Below are 20,442 nucleotides of genomic sequence, written 5' to 3'. Positions count from 1 at the left end.
GGTGTAAAACAGCGATTCCACAATTCTATACACCTGAAGCTACCCTCTTGTCACCATACAGCACTATTATAATACCATTGCCTATATTCCTTTTGCTGTGCATTCATCTCTCTGACTTATTTCATAACTGAAAGTTTGCACCTCTTTTTGGTAAAGCACTTTACCGAGGTATGACTGACGTGCAAAAAGCTGTAGTTATTTAATGTATACAACCTGATAAGATTATAGAGGTGAGTATGCACCTGAGAAATCGTCACCACAGTCTATACCCTGAGCCTATCCATCACCTCCAAAAGTTTCCTCCTGCCCTCTATTATTTGTGCGTGTTAGCTCCAGGCTCTATGCTGTACAGTAGATCTCTAAGACTTACTTGTGTATCCAACAAAGTTTGTAACTCTTGATCCCCTTTATCAATTTCGCCCCTCCCCCCACCTCCCGCTGCTATAATTCTTTTTTTTTTTTTTTAAAGATTTTATTTATTTATTTGAGAGAGAGAGAACGAGAGACAGAGAGCATGAGAGGGGAGAGGGTCAGAGGGAGAAGCAGACTCCCCGCTGAGCAGGGAGCCCGATGCGGGACTCGATCCCGAGACTCCAGGACCATGACCTGAGCTGAAGGCAGTCGCTTAACCAACTGAGCCGCCCAGGCGCCCCCGCTGCTATAATTCTTTAAAAAGCAATTAAAGGTTAAAGTTCCAGGAGCGTTGGGAGGGTGGGGAGAAAGGGGAGCGCAGCCGCGCACCCCGCCCCTCAGCCCGGGTGACCCCGACTTGCCACCCTCTGCGGCTCGCACCCGTGCCCCCCAAACGCCGCCGGGCAGCGGGTGCCCCATCTGCCCACCGGTCCGTCAGTCCCTGCGCCCGGCCACCCAGCCCGCGGCCGGCGGGGGCTTCCCCCCTCCCACCCCCCGCCCAGCGCCCTCGGGCACCCCCTCCTCGCCGCGCCGCTCGCCCGGCCGGGCCCGCAGCCCCGGGGCGGCTCTCCACTCACCCGCCGCGCTCCGGCCCCGCCGTGCTCCTGCGTCGCCGCGCGGCGCACGAAACTGAAAGCGGGCGGAGAGCGGCCGGGACAGCGCTGGGAGCCGGCGGCCGCTGCCGGGAAATCACGTGGATTCGAAGCGCCGCGGCCGGCGAGGGCGCGGGCAGGGCGGGGGCGCACGGCGGCTTCCGCGCGCCCCACGCCGTGCGCCCCGGCCCAGGTACCGCCCGGGGAGGCGACTCGGAGGCAGGGGCGCGCGCGCGGGGAGGGGGTCAGGGCGCCGCAGGAGAACCCCGGCTGAATTCCTCTCTCCCGGCCTCCTGGGACCCTGAGGGGGCGGGGACGGGATGGGAAAGAGGAGAACCCAGTGGGCCTGGCCCCTGTCCCGCGGTGCTCTCAGAATGAAAGGAGGGGAGAAGGGGGCAACAGCAATAATTGGTCTTACTAACTGAGCCTTCGGCTCCCTGACCCGGTGCCAGACACTATCTAGGAATTTATCCAATCCTCAGAATAACCGTAAAATGCAGACGCAAAGCATGGCCCCATTTTACAGATGAGCAAACTGAGGCTGAGAGAGGTAAACGAATTTGCCCCAGTCGCAGAGGCAGAGATGAGAAAGAGAGGAACCAAGAGGGCCGCTGGGACAGAAGGAGGATGAGCTGGCTCCCCGCCGGAGGGGCTCTGCAGCAGTCCTGAACGGGGGCTGGTCTAACTACCCCTCCAAAGCTCCACTACAACCTCCTGGCTCTTCTGCACCCCTCCTGGGACAGGGAGCTCCCCTCCTCCTGCAGAGGCCACAGCCATCCTGGGGACAAGTCAGCCTGCTAGGAAGGGCTTCCACTCACCTCCCCGGGACAGCTTGCACTCTCAGCTCACTTCCGTCCCATGGGAGTATGAGGGTACTGCAAGGTGGTGGTCACGTCGGTGTCAGACACGCCTGCACTGAAGTCCTCTCCAACGACTGGAGACACCTTTACTGGAGCCACCTTGACCCTGCTAGAGGCTCCGCCTGCCAGTCTCCATGAGTGTTCCTGGTCCGCTTAGTGAGCCACACCCTTGCTTTGGGCCCTGAGAGATAAAGAGAAACAAGCCCAAGAGAGGGACGCCTGGGTGGCTCAGTCCATTAAGTGTCTGCCTTTGGCTGAGGTCATGATCCCAGGGTCCTGGGATCGAGCCCCTTGCTCAGCGGGGGTCTGCTTCTCCCTCTCCCCCTGCCATTCCCCCTGCTTGTGCTCTCGCTGTCAAAATAAATAAATAAAATCTTTAAAAAAACAAAAACAAGCCCAGGAGAGCACTTGAAGGGGCCAGAGCAGGGGTTGGAAGGAACCTGGCCCAGAAGATGGTGGCCTCCCATCAAATGTTCCCGAAGGTGAAGGGGCATCTCTCTTGCCTCCTAGCCAGCAAAATACAGGCCAGGCCCTTTCGGCACCTTCATGATGTGGACCTTGACCTCATCTCTCTCCCTCTCCTCTTTGTTCTCTGTGCTACATTGGCCTCCATTACATTTCTTTTTCTTTTGGGAGGGAGAGGGGCAGAGGGAGAGGGAGGCTGAGAGAGAATAAGCAGGCCTCACACCCAGTGCAGAGCCCAATCCCATGACCCTGAGATCCTGACCCAAGCCGAAATCAAGAGTCAGATGCTTAACCAACTGAGCCACCCAGACACCCCTCCACTAAGTTTCCTGAATCTGTCATGATTGATTCCTTCTGCCCCAGGGACTTTGCACATGCTAGTCTTCCTCTTTCCCCATCCCATCTGGCCAATGTGGCAGGAGGTATTTTCTCCACACATCCTTCCTGGAGCCTGGTGCCTCCCAAGGCTGGGATGATAGAAAACTTTTGTATTATGGCCTGAGGGTAAGAAGAAGACCTGCTTTGAGCATAAGGTGGTCTAGCTGAAAATATGCTTATGAGAGATGTCTCTTCCAGGTTAAAGCCTGATTTGCTTTTTAGAGCCTCCAGAAAGCTGACCTCTGTGAGGGCCCCTTGCCCTCCCCACCATCCTCAGGATCTGAAGCCCCCTGTGCCCCCCTATTTCCTGTCCAACACTGGAATCACATGGAACAGGGGATGAGTGACAACTCATGCAGGAAGCTGGTCAGAGGGGGAGATGGCACCTTTAATGCCCACCTTTGGGTGGGCAAGGGGGCTCAAAGGGGCCAGTGCTGGGGGGGGGGAGGGGAGAGAAGCTCTGAGATGTGCTCTCTGCCGACCAAGGGGAAGACAAGGAAACCCAGCCAGGCCAATTCCAGCTTCCACCTTCTCCTCTCAAAGCCACATGGGCAAGCAGATGTCCAAAAGAAAGGCAAGGCCAGCTCAGTGTATCCTGTGGGGAAGGGAGCAGAAAGCTCTCGACAGGGCCTTCCAAAATACCCCCTGCACACCCCAGTAAGGGGGTCTGAGTTTCCCCCATTAGCATCACCTCATATGGATGAATATCCTACAATGTCGGGGTCAAAAGGGAATTTGGAAAGCATCAAATCCAACACTCTCATTTTATAGGAAGGGAAACTGATGCTCAGGGCTGGGCTTGCACCGGGTCCCAGCCTTCCAGCCCAAGGCTCTTTCTGCCACATCAGGCTGCCAGTCGGAGACCTGTGCCCTTAAAGAGGGTTGAGCCGGGGCGCCTGGGTGGCTCAGTTGGTTAAGCGACTGCCTTCGGCTCAGGTCATGATCCTGGAGTCCCAGGATCGAGTCCCGCATCGGGCTCCCTGCTCGGCAGGGAGTCTGCTTCTCCCTCTGACCCTCCTCCCTCTCATGCTCTCTGTCTCTCATTCTCTCTCTCTCAAATAAATAAATAAAATCTTTAAAAAAAAAAAAAAGAGGGTTGAGCCATCCTATGTGGTGGCAGAGATATTATTCTCTGGGTCAACCCAGAAACAGGGATCCACGCTCTGGCCGGGGCATGGGTGTGCAAGGCCACCAGCAGGGAGAGCTGCCTCAGAGGAAGGGGACCCCGGACTCCCCGTGGCTGGAGGGTCAGAGGCATTTGCAGCTCTGCCCGAGGAGAGCTAAAAGGTGAATGAGTGCCTCCCCATCAGGTTCGTGTCCCCCAACACTCCTCCAGCCCACACCCGACCTCAAGGATGACCACTGTGGTGATCACTGAGCACAGGAAGCTCTGGACAGACTTGGAGCTTCTGTGCCCATCAGAGGGCCAGTGTGAGTGCTCCCTGGGTACCCAAGTGACCCACGGGGCAGATGGCCCTACAACCCAGGCAGGCACTCATCTATATGCCTGTGATAAAGCACATCCCATCCCACAACTCTCGTCCTGCTCCCCACGTCAGGGAGTACCTCTCCCGAGTGGTCCCTCCTAAGCCCTGGGGTGGGCTCTGACTGTCATCACATTCCACAGAGGGGAAACCAAGGCCTGGCCATTGCTCTCTTGCACCTCTCAACCCCCTTCATCCATACCATCTGCAACCTAAGGGCCTTCCCAACAGACACCCAGGGAGAAGGGTGGGTCACAGGAAGAGACAAGGGAAAGATCGTACGGTCTTATTGCCCTCGGTCCTGTTGCCTCATTTCCTTGAGGGCCTCCTGTCTGCTCTGTAAGATAGAAGGAACTACAGAGCTTGTCTCTTCCCGTCTCCCCAAGAGCATTTCCCTCTCTCAAGTTGGCAACAGTCTTCAGTTTAATTCTGAAATCAAAAAGAAAGGAGAATGTGGCCCTCTGTTGCCCTCCTCCCCCAGAAAAGAAACTCTAGGAATAATCCTAAGTGCCTCTGCCTAGTAGTTAAGACCCTTCCTAAGAGAGCCGTCTTGAGCACTCTCTTGAGATCTGCCGTCCCAGCTGCCAGGCCTTGGCTCAGAGCGTCCCTTCCTCCTGCCACCCCCTCCCTCTGGTCTTCATGCTGATTCCTCCTCCTATTTAAGAGTCTCAGTAGGAGGGGTTGCCTGGCTGGCTCAGTCCGTAGAGCATGCAACTGGGGGTCATGAGTTCGAGCCCCGTGTTGGGTGTAGAGCTTACCTAAAAGAAAAAAAAGTCTAGGTAGGGGTCCTGTCTCCCCAGCAGTCAGGTCGTAAGTCCTGGAAGGAAGGTGCCATATTTCCCCACCAATATCTGTGCCTGACTCCAGAGGGACCAGGAAGAGATTTGGGGAGTCCGCCACCCCCCCTCAGCAGCACATACTGGGAATCCCAGAGGCTTAGGAAGAGCTTCCTTTTGGAGTAGGGGGCCTAGCTGGTAGTGATGGCAGCCCAGGGGAAAGTGAGCAGATTCACTGTGGTCCTCTCAGGACCCTGGACTTCTCTGCACAGAGCGGTTGGAGAGTGTGGGCAACCACGGACCCCGGGGAATCGTGGGGTCAGGCCTCACTCTTGATCTTCTGAAAGATCAAGTTAGTGGTTTCCCAACATCTGTGGCTTTGGGGTCACGTGGGCCCTTGCTGTCCCAGATTCTCACTTATCCACCTTCCCAGCAACTTCTTCCTGGTGATCAGAAAACAACGTGCACCAGGACCTTCCCACACAGCAATGGCCTGTGCCTCCAAAATGAAAGCCGCGTCAAAGCAAGGTGGGGCTTCGTCTGCCGGCGGTAGAATGGACTTGCATTTTTACTCTCTAGAGACCAGGTAGCTGGGCGCTACTCCAAGTGTGGACCCTCCGCAGGCAGCTTCCGCGCAGAGAGGGAACTTGTTAGAAATGCAGGCTCCTCCCCACCAAATCTGAAGTGCTGAGGGTGGGCCCAAGAATCTGTTTCAGCAAGCCCTGCAGGTGATTTCGATATATGCCCAAGTGTGACCCACAAATAACTTTCGAATAGCCTCCTGAGAGTGAGTCACGAGTTCTGTTACACCTTCCCTGACTACTCGTTTTTTTCCTTCATAACTCTGGGCACAGTTAGTGGTTAGATAGTCTTTTGCTGGTTAGTTATCGGCATCTCTCCCCATTAGACTGTAAGTTTCATAAAGTCAGGAACCATATGGGCCTGGCCCAGAGTAAGAAATCAATAGATATTGTTGAAAATACATACAGACGTACGTACATACATACATACATACATGCTTACGTACAAGTACCGGGGACACAGAAACTCCTCACTCTGGTATGAATGTGACATATGACCTTGAATAAGTGTCCTTCCGGTTCCAGCCTCTGGAGCTCCCTATGTACAGTGAAGGGGTGGGCCCTGCTGATCCTGGAGGGCTGTTCCTGCTCTCTGCCATTTTAGCAGGGGCTCGGTTTCATGCCTCTCAATCCAGCCATCCCATACCAGCTCCCCCATGTCATCTTCTCCCCCCCCCCAACCCCCAAGCCGTCTGTGATTTCTGCTGCTTCCTCCTGGCCTTTAAGACTCTAAGACATGATATCGACCTACCTCCTGACCTAACCTGCAACCCCTTCACACCCCAAAACAACCCTTCCCCTCAGCCACACTAGGAGTACCGCTCCCCCAGCCCCCCTCAGGTCCCATCAGTGTTGTCCCATCCATTTCCCTCCCCAAATTCCCCCAGCCAGGACACTTTCCCACAGCTCTCTCCCTGCCCGTTGAGATCCTGTTAAATCTGCCTTCTGGAAGCATTCCTGCCCATAAAAGTCTTGGTTCACAGATTCCTAAAAAGCTTTTATGTCACAGTCAGACTCAAAAGCAATAGGGAAAGCTTTCAGGGCAGAGGCAACAGCATGTGCAAAGGCCCTGTGGAGGGAGCATGACTAATGCAGGGGATGGAGCTGGGGAGTGTGGCCTGAGGTGGCCTGGGCAGGTCAGCAGGACCTCCAATTTGTGGACTGTTGGGCTGGGCTCAAGGAGATCTCTCCTCAAAAAACAACTGAACCAATGGCTATATTACAACAAAATGTTTTATTTAATACATAGCCGAGCTCAAAAGAAAGAAAGGGATAGTCTCAGGTACTGGAGATGCAGAGAACTGAGAGCTAAAACTGTAAGTAAAGTATCCCAGAGAGGTAAGGATGAGGATGTGGGTTCAAACCACACTGGCCTGGGGTTTTAACACCCTCAGAGGGAAAGAAGTAAGATGAGGAGGTGGGATAAAGACGTCTCCCTTCCGTGAAAAGGAAAGTGAACAAGGCAGCCACAAGGAGTGTTGGGGTGGGGCTGGGTGTGGATATAAATGGAAAACTCCAGCTCATGCACATGCAGTGTTAAAGTATGTATTTATACTGTCAACATGCTGTAGGACTTCCTGAGCTGAGGAAGGAACCTAGAAAAACATCCAGACTAATGAATAAAGTCAACTCTGGGGTTCCTGGCAGAGATAAATGCAAAACCACCCTCTAAGGAAATGTAGGTAATTCAGAGAGCAGTCTGTCCGCAGGACAACCAAATTCCAGTAAAGAAGAGCTTGCAAGTAAATGAAAATGAAAATGAAAATGAAAATGAAAAGCCATATAAGGAAACTATCTACCACAAGAGAGAGCTGGTAAAACACAACCAATTAGAGGATAAGCATCCCAAGGAGCTGATGGAATAGAACCACCTGGAAGAAACTACAAAGGAACTAATTTTTCACTGATTAAGGAAATAGAGCCATAATAAAATCACAGGACTCCAGGGATTAAAAAAAGAAAGAAAGAAAGAAAGAAAGAAAGAAAGAAAGAAAGAAAGAAAGAAAGAAAGAAAGAAAGAAAGAAAAAAGGTAGCTTGGAAAATGAACTCAATAGAATTTCTAGAAATAAAAATTATTGATATTAAAATGAAAAACTCAGTGAATAAATGGATTAGACACAGGTATAAAAAGAATGAGAGAATTGAAAGAGGTATCTACAGAAATGATTCAGAATTTAGCATTGAGCTAATAAAGATATGGAAAGCAACTAAGACACGCAGAGCGGCTAAGACATGTGGGGTGGAATGAGAGGGTCCAACATAAGTCTAATGGAAATTCAGGAAGTTAAGAACAGATAAAACAGGGGAGAGGCAGTAATTGGGAGAGACAGTGACTGAGAATTTTCCAGAGCTGATGGAACACGACCTGGACCTGAACAATTATGCTAGGTCCAAAACACCTAGGTTGAGCAGTAGATGAGGGCCAGATAATACAGGAACCTGGAGACCATGGTTTTGCCTGTATCCTAAGACTCTTTATCCTTGATGAGTTTTCAGCAGGCAAGTGAATGGTCAGTTTTGCTTCTTGAGGCTGCTGTGGGCAAGAGATTGTAGGGGACTTCAGGATGCAGGAAGATGTCAGGATGCAGGAAGCTATAGATCAGTCCCCATAAGAGAGCATGGCAGCCTGGCCTAGGGAGGAGATGGAAACAGATGGACAGGACTCAGTGATGGGGAAGAGCAGGTCAAGGGCAAGCCTAAGATTCTGAGCTGCATAGTTGGAAGGAGAGAGATGTTCCTGAGCTGAATTCACAGGCTGGAAGGGGCTGGTCTGCAGTTCAGAAGGGAAGAACCATCCTCTGTTAGAACAGGAGAAGAAGGGGTGCCTGGGTGGCTCAGTCATTAAGCATCTGCCTTCGGCTCAGGTCATGATCCTAGGATCCTGGGATCGAGCCCTGCATCAGGCTTCCTGCTCCATGGGAGGTCTGTTTCTCTCTCTCCCACTCCCCCTGCTTGTGTTCCTCTCTCGCTGTCTCTCACTCTGTCAAAAAATAAATGAAATCTTAAAAAAAAAAAAAAGAGCAGGAAAAGAACAACGGGAAAATGGGTGAGTCGGTGATATGGGGAACAGGAAGATGAGGGAGAGGTTCTGTTGGCCATCTGCTAGCTTCTTGATCCTGACCCACTGGGAAGTAGGGGGCAAGGCTGTTTGTGGTGAGAGAGTTGGGAGATAGACAGGAGGGGGCAGCTAGAAATTTCAGGATGGTAGAGAAGGACCAAAGACGTCATTGCTGTGGGTAGAGAAGTGGATTGACCAGAAAGCTGAGGGAGGGCTTATGCAGAAAGGGCAAAGTTCTGTTGAAGGTGGGGGGGGGGTCATGGATTCTTAGTGGAACCTCACTTCGGGAAGTGGATTATGGACACCACTGCCACTGGGCAGAGCAGGCAAAGCCCATGACCTCTAAGGAGCCTACGACCTTCAAGGAGCCCGCCTGAGGTCAACTTTGGAACTAGGAGTAACTGAAAGTGACATCCTCTTGCTGGGGCTCTCTGAGCTTGGGGTTGGTCATGGAGTTTCAGCACCCCACAAGGCCTTATGGCCTGGATAATGCCCATCCAGCAGGGGCATGGAGTACAGTCTTTGAGGGCATCATGGCTGGGCTCAAACCCAGCTCTGGCACTTACTAACAGTGTCCCAGCGTGTAAATGATGAACATAGGATTGGACATGAGCACTGGTCATGAGCACTGAATGAAGCAATATATAAAGCATCTAGCTCAGTGCCTCACACCTAGAAGGAGCTTAGCAGTAGCTGTTATAATAGTTGTCATTGCTGTTGGCTACGGGGGGCTCCCGAAAAAGAGCAGGACTAACCTAAGCAGGTTAGTCTTAGGACTCTTAAGAGGAGTCAGGCCTTGGGTCTCCAGGGTGGGCACGAGGAGCATGATCAAAGATGGGTCCCAGTGAGGTCCCCTGGGAAGCAAAGACCAGAGGGCAGAGACCGGAGGCAGGGAGACAGGAGGCCACTGGGACACATTCAGACTCTCATACCTCTCGACCCACCCAAGCCCTCACCACGGGCCTGACTTCAGCCTGTAGAACATGACACAAGGAAATAGCTATCGTGCACCAAGCATCTACTGGGTGCCGGGCACCGCAGTGAGGGTCTGTTTGCATTTCCCACTTTGATCCTCGCAACCACCCCATGAGGTGCTCACCATTGTTGCACCCACTGAACACAGATGGAAACGGCTCAGAGAGCTTACGTGGCCTCCATGGAACTGGGATTTAATCCTGAGTCTGTCCCAGCCCAAATCCTGTATTTTTAAAAAAGATTTTATTTATTTATTTGACAGAGAGAGAGAGTGTGTACAAGCAGGGGGAGTGGAAGACAGAAGGAGAGGGAGAAGCAGGCTCCCTGCTGAGCAAGGAGCCCGACGCGGGGCTCCATCCCAGGACTCTGGGATCACGACCTGAGCCGAAGGCAGACACTTGACCAACTGAGCCACCCAGGAGCCCCCCAAATCCTGTATTTTAAGCCACTGTGCTATACTGTGCCCAGAAGCCAGAGTCCAGACATATCTGCTGTCTTCCCTCTCTGTTCTGTCCTATTCCTTCTTGAGAGAGTGATACAAAGAATTCTCACTGTGCCCATTATCCAGCTCCACCTAAAGTCAATCATGGCCAATCAAATATTAACTCTACTCCACCCATGTCTGTTTTGGATAAACGTTGTATATGAATGAAATTTATTCTATGACAATCTGGCCTTAGTGAATTATTGGTGATTTATTAAGGATAATATTTCTTTGAACTTTCATGGGCACATCTGCCATCTGTCACCTCTTGTGACATAGGTCTAGGATGGCTTTATCCTCATTTTTACAGAAGGGGAAACTGAAGACCAAGGTCCCACAGGGAATGAGGGGCTGGATCGAGGATACCCTCACTCCAAACCCTAGCAGGCTGGTGCTTTTCTCAAGAAAGGTAAAGCCACATTCCAGCATTGCCAGCACCCCCTAGTGGCTGCAAGACGTTTACACCGACTCCAACATCAGATTATCTGGGTCAAGCTGGATCCACTTGGGGGAGGTGGAGGAGGAGGAGGAGGTCGGTTTTAGGGTACAGGTAAGGTTTCTGAATAGTGTCTTCCCCACCCCTTGGGCCTCAAGATAGACACACAGACATGCACCCAGCCTGAGCCTGTTGCTGTCTGTCTCCGAGTGACCTCCAAGCTGCTTGACCTCTTTCAGTTCCTTCCTTCTTGTTCGGTGAGCAGGGCTATCAGCGGGATGTGATAAAAATAAACTGAGACATCATTTGTAAAGGTTCCTGGTCCCTAGCATGCCTCAGCCCTTGGAGAGTCAGGAGACCCATTTTGCCAAGAGATCTTGTTACCCTGCCTCCCTTTACCAAAAGTAAGACCCTCATCTGCCTAAGGCAGTGGAAAAGGGCCCTTCCAAGGCCTGAATCTTACTGGGGCTATTGGAGAGGTTGATACACTCCAGGATATCCCCGAGGGGCATGTAAGGTTAGGGTAGATTGAAGAAGCATGGCTGGGGGCTGGGCAGGGGTATCAGGCTTCTGCTCCCAGAACCAAGTCAGGTGCAGAGGCCTGGGTTCTCTCTGTGGGCTGGGAGCAAGTATCAGGCTACTCCCCACGACCCCAGTGGCCAGCCTGTTCACACCTCAGGCCTCACTTACTTGAACAGAGCACATCTGACTTGGCCAAGGATCCTCATGGCCTCTCACCCTTGATATCTGGGTAGCCGGTTCACTGGAAGGCTGTCTGGGCCACCTTGGTGATCTCCTGGTTCACTAGGGGGGAGGGCAGTGGTGAGGGGCTGCAGGCCCAGCCCCAGCCCCCTACAGCCACCCCCAGCCTTGGCCATAGCTCAGCTTCTTCAGGGTGGGGCGGGGGGACTGGGCCGTACTCTGGTGTAAGTCAGATGGCTATGCGCAGGGGACACAGAGAGAGCCCTGAGCCCTGACCCTGGCCAGAGATCCCGGCCAGAAGCTAGCTTCTTGATCCTGACCCACAGGAGCCCCGCGATCCCGGTCAAATGGCAGCCCCTGAACCAGACCATGCTAAGGCCAGCCTCACCCAGCCCCTGCTGGGATACCTCCTCCCCAAAAATACAAACTGAGTCTACAGTCCTGGGTCTCAACCATTGGTATCCTCAATCAGAGATCATTGCATTCAGCCCCCCTATGCCCTTACTGTATTGAGCAAGAGGCTGAGGTCCAGAGAGGGAAGCGTTGCTGGCTGAAAGGGCCTCCCCAGCCTGGGCTCGCTCTTCACCCCCAACCTGCACGTTCAGGTCTTGGGACATTGACCCGCCCTCTCCCCAGCACTTCTGCCTTCCTTGGAGGTTCCCAAACCCTGTCCATCACCCGCAGCCTGTCTCGGGAGGCAGGATGAGGCAAGGTGCTCTCCGGGAGCGTAACTCCAGGTCCTCTGGCTGGCACCCTTCAAGTTTTCCTTCCTGGGACAGCTGCCTGGAATCAGAGTTTTCTGGGTGTCTGGACCACTCCTGCACCTGGGCTTCCCTGTCCTTGGCTCCCAGGCGGGAGGGGAGCAAGTCTGAGTGAGTGCCTGCCATGCCCAGGCCCACGCTGGACGCTGACCATCACAGTGGCCCCCAGGAGCCCTACAGACCAGTGAACCCAGGGCAGGAGAAGCCAGCCCTCACCTGGCAGCTCATGGTGCAGGCTGGGAGGTCTGGGGAGCCTTGGTCCAGGGGGCAGGAGGCCTGGGGACACACAGGAAGTGGAGTGTGGACCTGCCTCGCGTCCTAAGCTAGTAACAGGAACCAGGCTGATAATGACCCTGGCTCCGCGTGCCAAGGTCTCGGCCTTTACAGCTGGCTGCTGCCCTGCCCACTACAGGACTCCTTCCTTGACCACCTATCCTTGCCCTTCCCTCCCCGATGGATCCTCACTGTGCCTGTCACTGGACACACAGCACCATTCACTCAACAAATATTTACTGAGCATCTGTGCAATAAATGGTCCGGGGCAGGGAGGCAGAGATGGGAGAACAAGACAGCCCCTGGCCCTTCCTGTCACAGTCCCGCGTTCTAGTGGGAGCAGCTGCTGTCTCAGGCCCTGCTGTGTGGTCTCGCTTCCATGGCCGGAGCCAGAAGGCCATGTGACTATCTGCTGAGTAATAATAGCCACTGTTCACTGAGCTCTTTTACGGGCCTGCTAGACCGTGAGCTCCTTGAGCCAGGATCACGGCTGCGCTGGGTCCTCACATAGTAGGTGCTTGGCGCATAGTAGGCCCACAAATGCTTACTGAATGGAGTATGAAATGGCAGGTGCTGTGCTGAGCTCTTCACATGCCTCATTCCATCCTCACAATCACTGTAAGCAACCACCATCTGATGTCTCCAATTCCTAGGTAGGGGTCCGAGGTCAGAGAGGTGCAGCGAGCTTTTCTAGATGATACAGCTGGTGGCCTTTAGAGCCGGGACTTACACCCGAGGCCCCAGACCCGAGTGAGGGGGTGGTGAGGGCATGCACTGGGAGTCAGGGATGGGATCTAGCAGGCCCCCGACACATTCACTGTGTCACCACGGATTGGTCACTAGCTCTCTCTGAGCCTCAGTTTTCTCATCTGTAAAATGGGAAAGTGTTGACTGCAGCCCTTTGCATTCAAGGAGATAAAGGGAGTGGACCCCATAGAGAGTCCTAGATACAGGCTTTCGCTTGATTTGCGCATAGTAGCTCTGGGTCGGTACACGAGGTGCTGAAAGTATGGGCCTCCTCTGGGAGCAGTCGGGTGTCTGGAAGAAAGGGTAGGTGACTTCTGTGCCTTTTGAACTTTGAGTCACATGAATGTGTTACTTTTTTTAAGATTTTATTTATTTATTTGACAGAGAGAGACACAGCGAGAGAGTGAACACAAGCAGGGGGAGTGGGAGAGGGAGAAGCAGGCTTCCCGCTGGGCAGGGAGCCCGATGCGGGGCTCGATCCCAGGACCCTGGGATCATGACCTGAGCCAAAGGCAGATGCTTAATGACTGAGGCACCCAGGTGCCCCAAATGTGTTATTTTTAAAAACATTACAACATACGGTATTTTACGCACAGCTGGAGCCAAGAATTCCCCTTGGCAAAACACCAAATGGTCAGTTCCTCTTCCTCAGAGCTCCTGGGCAGGAAGCCAGGGCTATGGGGATGTGGCAGGATGCTGTCCCCAGAGGGAGACCCTCTTGGGTGGGTCCCTCCCCAGCCCCATGTTGTGCTCCCGCTCACAGAGTGGGGTGAATCTCACTGATGCCCAAGGCGCAGCCCACTTGGCCTGTCTCCCCCCACCCCGCCCAGGGCACCCAGCCCTCGGGGGTTCATAGCCACAGTCATTGCCGAGGCTCCCCTCAGCTGAGCTGGTGTGTGCCCACTGGCCTCGCCAGGGCAGGGGATGGAGGGCACTGGTTTTGCCAGGCCTCTCAACACCCCCCATCTGGCTGGGGGAGCCTTATTAATGGGCTCCATTTCCCAAGAAGCGGCAGGGGCAGGGGTGAGGGCTTCCTGGCAGGCTGGTCCTCGTGTCCGCTATTTCTGTGCTGCTCCCGAGGCCTCGCAGGGCAGTGACCGCAGGTGCCCCTGGCTGGGCTACTGGTGGTCAGTGGCCATGCCTGCCAAGAGGAGGGAGGCCTGGCCCTCTGCCCGGGCAGCGGGTGCGGGGGGCCTGGCCCAGGAGGAGAGGTCACGGGATCAAGGTTAAAAAGCAGAACAAAACAAATAAAACCAAACAAAACCCAGAAATGCCTATCCCTGCCTCTTAGACTTTCAAAATGTCATTGTCACCATCATCACGTTCACCATCACCATCACATCAGCTATATTTTTGAGCCATATGCTTTTTGCATTATCTCTTTTGACCCTTTTTCTTCCTTTTTTTGTTGCGGTAAAATACACATACCTTAAGACTTATTATTTTATTTATTTATTTTTTAAGATTTTATTTGACAGAGAGAGACACAGCGAGAGAGGGAACACAAGCAGGGGGAGTGGGAGAGGGAGAAGCAGGCTTCCCGCTGAGCGAGAAGCCTGATGCGGGGCTCGATCCCAGGACCCTGGGATCATGACCTGAGCCGAAGGCAGACGCTTAACAACTGAGCCACGCAGGCGCCCCCAAGACTTATTATTTTAAAGTGTTCAGTTCAGCAACATTCAGTACTTTCGCAATGTCATACAATCACCAAATTCCAGAACATTCGCACCATACCCGTGAGGCATTCCTCCTTTCGCCCTCCCCCCACAGATCGGCTTTGTTTCTATGGCTTTGCATACTCTGGACATTTTATAGAAATGGAATCCTACAATATGATGACCTTTGTGTCTGGCTTTTTGCACATCGCATAATGCTTTCTTGGTCCCTGTTGTAGCATGCATCAGGTGCTTCGTTCCGTTATGTGGTTGGATGGTAGCCCACAGTATGGCTAGACAACATCGGCTTTGGTCCTCAGCCTTCATGGACTCTTGGTTTGTTTCCTATCTCATTCACTCTTCACACCCACTCTCGCAAGGGCCTCGATCACTCCTGCTTCACAGGTTACAAAATGAAGCAGAGAGAAGTTAATGTGCTCCAGGGCACGTGGGGATGTAAAGTCAGGATTCAAACTCAGGGTTGGACTCCGGGGCTGGTAGGCCAGCCAGCGGGACACACTGTCCCTTTGTTCCCTGATGCCCAGAATCTGAGAAACATGCAGAGGACAAGGACATTCAGAGCATGGCGGCTCCCAGGCCCCTCACCCTGGAGAGGTGTGGCTCCTGGGGAAGGGGGTCCCTGGGGCAGGGAGGGGCGCAGGATCACCTGGCCTGTCCTTTCTGCTTTGTCATGCTAACCTGAAGAGCCAGGTCATGGAGGGGAATGCAAAGCCTGTGTTGAATTTTTTAACAGACTCTACTTTTTAATTTAATTTTTATTTTTTAAAAAAGATTTTATTTATTTATTTGAGAGAGAGTGAGCGAGCGAGAGAGAGCACGAGTCAGGGGAGAGGGAGAGGGAGAAGCAGATTCCCCGATGAGCAGGGAGCCCAAGTGGGACTCCATCCCAGGACCCCAGGACATGACCTGAGCTGACGGCAGATGCTTAACCGACTGAGCCACCCAGGCGCCCCTAGACTTTAGATTGACTACAAAATAGAACAATAGGACAGAGAGTTCCCCTATGGCACCTGCTTTCCCCTCATATTAACATCTCGCATCATTAGTAAGGTAACTTTGTTACAATTAATGAGACAATGAATTTATGAACTAAAGTCCATAGCTATCCAGGTGTCCTTAGCTTTCACCTCATGTCCTTTTCCTGTTCCAGGATCCCATCCAGAACACCACATTGCATTTGCTTGTCATGTCTCGTTAGGCTCCTGTTGACAGTGACAGTTTCTTCGGCCCTCCTTTTGAAGATCCTGACAGTTTGGAGGAGCGCTGCTCAGGTACACGGTAGGATGCCCCCTGCTGGGATCTGGAGGAATGGGTTGTCGGGACATCACCGAGGCAGAGTGTCCTTTCATCACTTTGCAAGGGTGCATATGACGGACGGGACTTGTGCGCCCGTGGCTGCTGACCTTGACCACCTAGCTGAGGTGGTACTTTCCAGGTTTCTCCCCCATAAAGTCACTTTCCTGCTTTCTGTACTGTACACGGTGTAAAAATCACCAAAAGCAGCTCTCTTCCTTTAGGGCAGAGCATCTGCCTAATTTATTTGGAATTCTTCTGCATGGGAGATTTCTCTCTTCTCCCTCATTCACTAATTTATTCAATCATTTATTTATATCTCTGTGGACTCGCGGATACTTATTTCATACTTTGGGTTATCATCCAATACTACTTTATTTTTTGTTGTTCTTGCTAAAATTGCCCCATATCTGGCCACGGGGATTTCCTTCAGTTGGCACCCATGTCCCTTTGACACGCCGCCATGAACATGGTGGGTTTTTTAAATGCTAATTAATTCATTTTTAAAATTCCAGTATAACTAACTGGAACTGAAACTCTGTCCCCATGAAACACTAACTCCCCATTCCTCCCTCCCTCGGGCCCTGGAGGCCCCCATTCCACATTCTGTCTCTAGGAGTTTGACTATTCTAGGAAACTCATGTAAGAGAAAGCATACAGTATTTGTCCTTTTGCAACTGGCTTATTTCACGTAGCACAGTGTCATCAGGGTTCATCCATGTTGTACCTGAGATCAGAGTTTCCCTCCTTCTTACGGCTGAATAATATTCCATTTTATACACACACACACACACTAGAATATTACTCAGCCATAAAAAAAAAAAGAATGAAATCTTGCCATTTGCAACAACATGGCTGGGTCTAGGGGATATAATGCTAAGTGAAATAAGTCAGTCAGAGAAAGACAAATACCATATGATTTCACTCATAGGTGGAATTTAAGAAACAAATGAACAAAGGAAAAAAAAAGATAAATCAAGAAACTATAGAGAACAGGGGCGCCTGGGTGGCTCAGTCGTTAAGCGTCTGCCTTCGGCTCAGGTCATGACCCCAGGGTCCTGGGATCGAGCCCCGCATCGGGCTCCCTGCTCTGCGGGAAGCCTGCTTCTCCCTCTCCCACTCCCCCTGCTTGTGTTCCTTCTCTGTGTCTCTCTCTGTCAAATAAATAAAATCTTTAAAAAAAAAAAAAAGAAACTACAGAGAACAAATTGGGGGTTACCAGAGGGGAGGTGAGTGGGGGGGACGGGTGAAATAGGTGAAGGGTATTAAGAGGACACTTATCATGATGAGCACCGAGTAATGTATGGAATTGTTGAATCACTCTATTGTGCACCTGAAACTAATATAACACTGTACATATATACCACATTTTGTTGATCCTTTGATCCATTGATGGACATTTGGGTTGCTTCCACCTTTTGGCTGTTGCCTTCTTTATCTTGTGAATAATGCTGCTATGAAGATGTGCGTACAAATATCTCTTTGATTCCCTAATTCTGATTTCTAAAACTATTTCATTAAAGTATTTATCTTGACTACCCGATTTCTCTGCCTTCTTAGATTTTGTGCCCAAGATGAATGTATCCCATTCTAATAGGGGGTTCCCATTGACTTTGCCCTATTTGTCAACTACACGATAGCAAGAACTAGCTAATAAATTCCCTTCCTAAGAGTCAGTGTTGACCACGAAGAGGGGAAGAAGTATGTAGGCATTAGGCTGGGGGGCTGAGGCAAGAGTGAGGACTGACTTCATCATTTGCTCCAGTGTGGGGGACTCTGTGACCGAGGATTTGGGGTGGCAGGACCTGCACCCCCAGCCCTGGAGGGAGCGTGGATTGGAAGCAGCTGTGGCCCAGTCCCCTCACTCTCATGGGAAGAGTCCCAGCCTGGGTGATAGGGGATGGTTGTGATGACCCCTCCCAGGGACAGAGCTTGTGGAGGCCTCTAGGTTCAAAAGAGAGGCAGACAAAGGGTCAGCCAGCTGGGGCAGGAAGGCCTCACCTAGGCTGCAAGGGGGGGCCTTCCCCTTCACTGGAAGGACATGAGGAGCCCGTGGCCTGTTAGCAACTAAGGACTGAGGGAGAGGCTGACATTCTTGCTGCTGGTCAGTGACCTGAGGAAATGCACGCTTGGTCATTGTCACAGTTCAGCTCCAGGGGGATCTCAGGCTTGGAGCTCCTCACTCTCCCAGAGGCAGCTTCACGGAGTGAAGGGGGAACCCGATCAACTCGCGGGAGTCAACTGTTAAATTTTTAGGAATTCTGCAAGCCAGTTATTAAATACAGCTATTATTAAAAATTAAATGATATAAATGATATTAAAAACAAATTTAACTTGGGCGCCTGGGTGGCTCAGTCGTTAAGCGTCTGCCTTCGGCTCAGGTCATGATCCCAGGGTCCCGGGATCGAGTCCCACATCGGGCTCCCTGCTCGGCGGAAAGCCTGCTTCTCCCTCTCCCACTCCCCCTGCTTGTGTTCCTGTTCTCGCTGTCTCTCTCTCCGTCAAATAAATAAAATCTTTAAAAAAAAAAAAAACAAACAAATTTAACTCAAAACATCACTTCCGAATTCTTTTACTACTAAAGACGTCCTTGGGGTATTGACATCCACTGGATCGGTAGAGGTGAAATCACTATATAACGCTGTGCTATGGTACATCTCTTGCCAACTTGGCATTCAGTGACAACATGCTGGGAGCGTGAAATCGGCCGTGGTGGGAGTATTTATACCCCAGAAACTGGCAGAGGCTACATATCAGGCTTTCTGCTCTGCCCCCCAAGAACTGATTCTTCAGCTTCTGCCAGCACACCACTGACTAGGAACCTGAAATCTAGTCAACTGGCTCCGCCGACCAGCCCATGTCTTCCTCCACTCCCACCACGCCTCCCTTCCCAGCTCCAGTGGCACCTCTTCCAGGAAGCCTCCCCGGATTTCTTAGCCTGAGCTCCCCAAATTCTTTCTCACCTCTTCTGTCCTCACATAGTATTTCAGCCTGGCTTTTTCCCCCTCCCTATAAATTTTTTTCTTTGATTATATATTTTTCTTTATTATAATTCATGCTCATTGTAGAAAATAATTCAGACAAGCAAAGTAAAGGAAAACTTGACAGTATCCATGATCCCATCCACTTCTCTGGTGGCAACTGCTGTTTGCACCTTGGTCTATGTCCCTTCAAACACTTTTCCTTATATCTAGGTGATTATTATTTTTAAATGAGATCATATTTTTATAACAGCCTTTTTTACTTGCCATCTTACTTACAGCCTTTTCTTTATCTCTGTAGAAATAAGTACATTTATACAAGATCTTTGTTTAAAAATTTGTATAGTGTTCAGGACGCCTGGGTGGCTCAGTCACTTGAGCGTCTGACTCTTGATTTCTGCTCAGGTCATGATCTCAGGGTCATGGGATTGAGCCCCAAGTGGAGTCGGCCTTCGTGCTCAGCGGGGAGTCCGCCTGAGATTCTCTTTCTCCTTCTGCTCCCCCTCCCCTGCTTATGCGTGCACGCTCTCTCTCTCTCAAAAACAAAATTTGTATAGTGCTCTACTCAGCAGCTGCAATATGATTAATTGAACCACACTGGACTGTATTGTATGCACGCCGTCACGTACAGCCTGAATTATGTCCTAAGTTTAAATTGCTGGAAGGAAGTCTTGCTGGGTAATGAGCATGTCTGTCTTCCCATTTCTCCCCACTATTTTTCTGTGGCTGCGTGGATACACACACACACACACACACACACACGCCAATTTTTTACAAAAACAGGTTCCTCTTACACATGCCATTCTGTATCCTGCCACTTAAAAATGACCGTTTTATGATCTTTATGATGGTGATCAGGGTGATGGTTTGCTAACATCTGGTGCCCGGATTAGCTTCCTGTGGCTGCTATAACGAATTCCCACTAACTCGATGGCTTAAAACAACAGAAATGTATCTGCTCACAGTTCTGGAGGCCAGCCGTCCCAAATCAGCAGCCCTGGGCTGGCACCCGGCGTCCGCGGGGCTGCACTCCCTGCCGAGGCTCTAGGGTGATCCCGCTCCTCGCCTCTTCCAGCTTCTGGCGGCTGCTAGAACGCCTTGGCTTGTGGCCACACCTCTCCCGTCTCTGCCTCCGTGTTCACATGGCCTTCTCCTCTCCATCTGTGTGTCACATCTCCTTCTGCTTCTCAGAGAGGACATTTAGGAGCCATCCGGCTAATCCAGGATAATCCCCTCATCTCAAATCATGAACTTAATTACGTCTGCAAAAAAAAAGAAAAATATTTTTTTTTGCCATATAAAATAACATTCACAGGTTCCAGGGATCAGGACAGGCATACCTTGGGGGTGGTGGGGGGGCATTACTCAGCTGACCAGTGTCACTGGGGGAGAGAAGCATATAATAGGATCCCACGTCCATAAAGCAGGTAAGGACAACAGCCCCAGAGCATGGTCTGGACGGGATATTTGTAACCAGATTGTGTTGTTGAGGCTGCCCGCCCTGGAT

General features: G+C 51.6%; 1 protein-coding gene across 5 annotated transcripts in view; it reads right to left on the bottom strand.

Moving 5' to 3' along the window:
• Window positions 1–20,164, bottom strand: part of NLRC5 (NLR family CARD domain containing 5) — a 103,510-nt gene extending 83,346 nt beyond the window's left edge. For 4 of the 5 annotated variants that reach the window (XM_032424267.1, XM_032424271.1, XM_032424270.1 and 1 more), the window contains exon 1: window positions 990–1,047. The gene's annotated coding sequence lies outside the window, so the exon portion shown is untranslated. Of the gene's footprint in view, window positions 1–989; window positions 1,048–19,898 lie in introns of those variants that run through there. The other variant, XM_032424268.1, reaches the window with a different exon arrangement.
• Window positions 20,165–20,442: the final 278 nt, after the last annotated feature.

Source organism: Phoca vitulina, unplaced genomic scaffold (assembly GCF_004348235.1).
Source record: "Phoca vitulina isolate PV1807 unplaced genomic scaffold, GSC_HSeal_1.0 scaffold30, whole genome shotgun sequence".
In the NCBI taxonomy this organism is placed as follows: Eukaryota; Metazoa; Chordata; class Mammalia; order Carnivora; family Phocidae; genus Phoca; species Phoca vitulina.
This window is presented reverse-complemented; position numbering and strand designations above follow the sequence as displayed.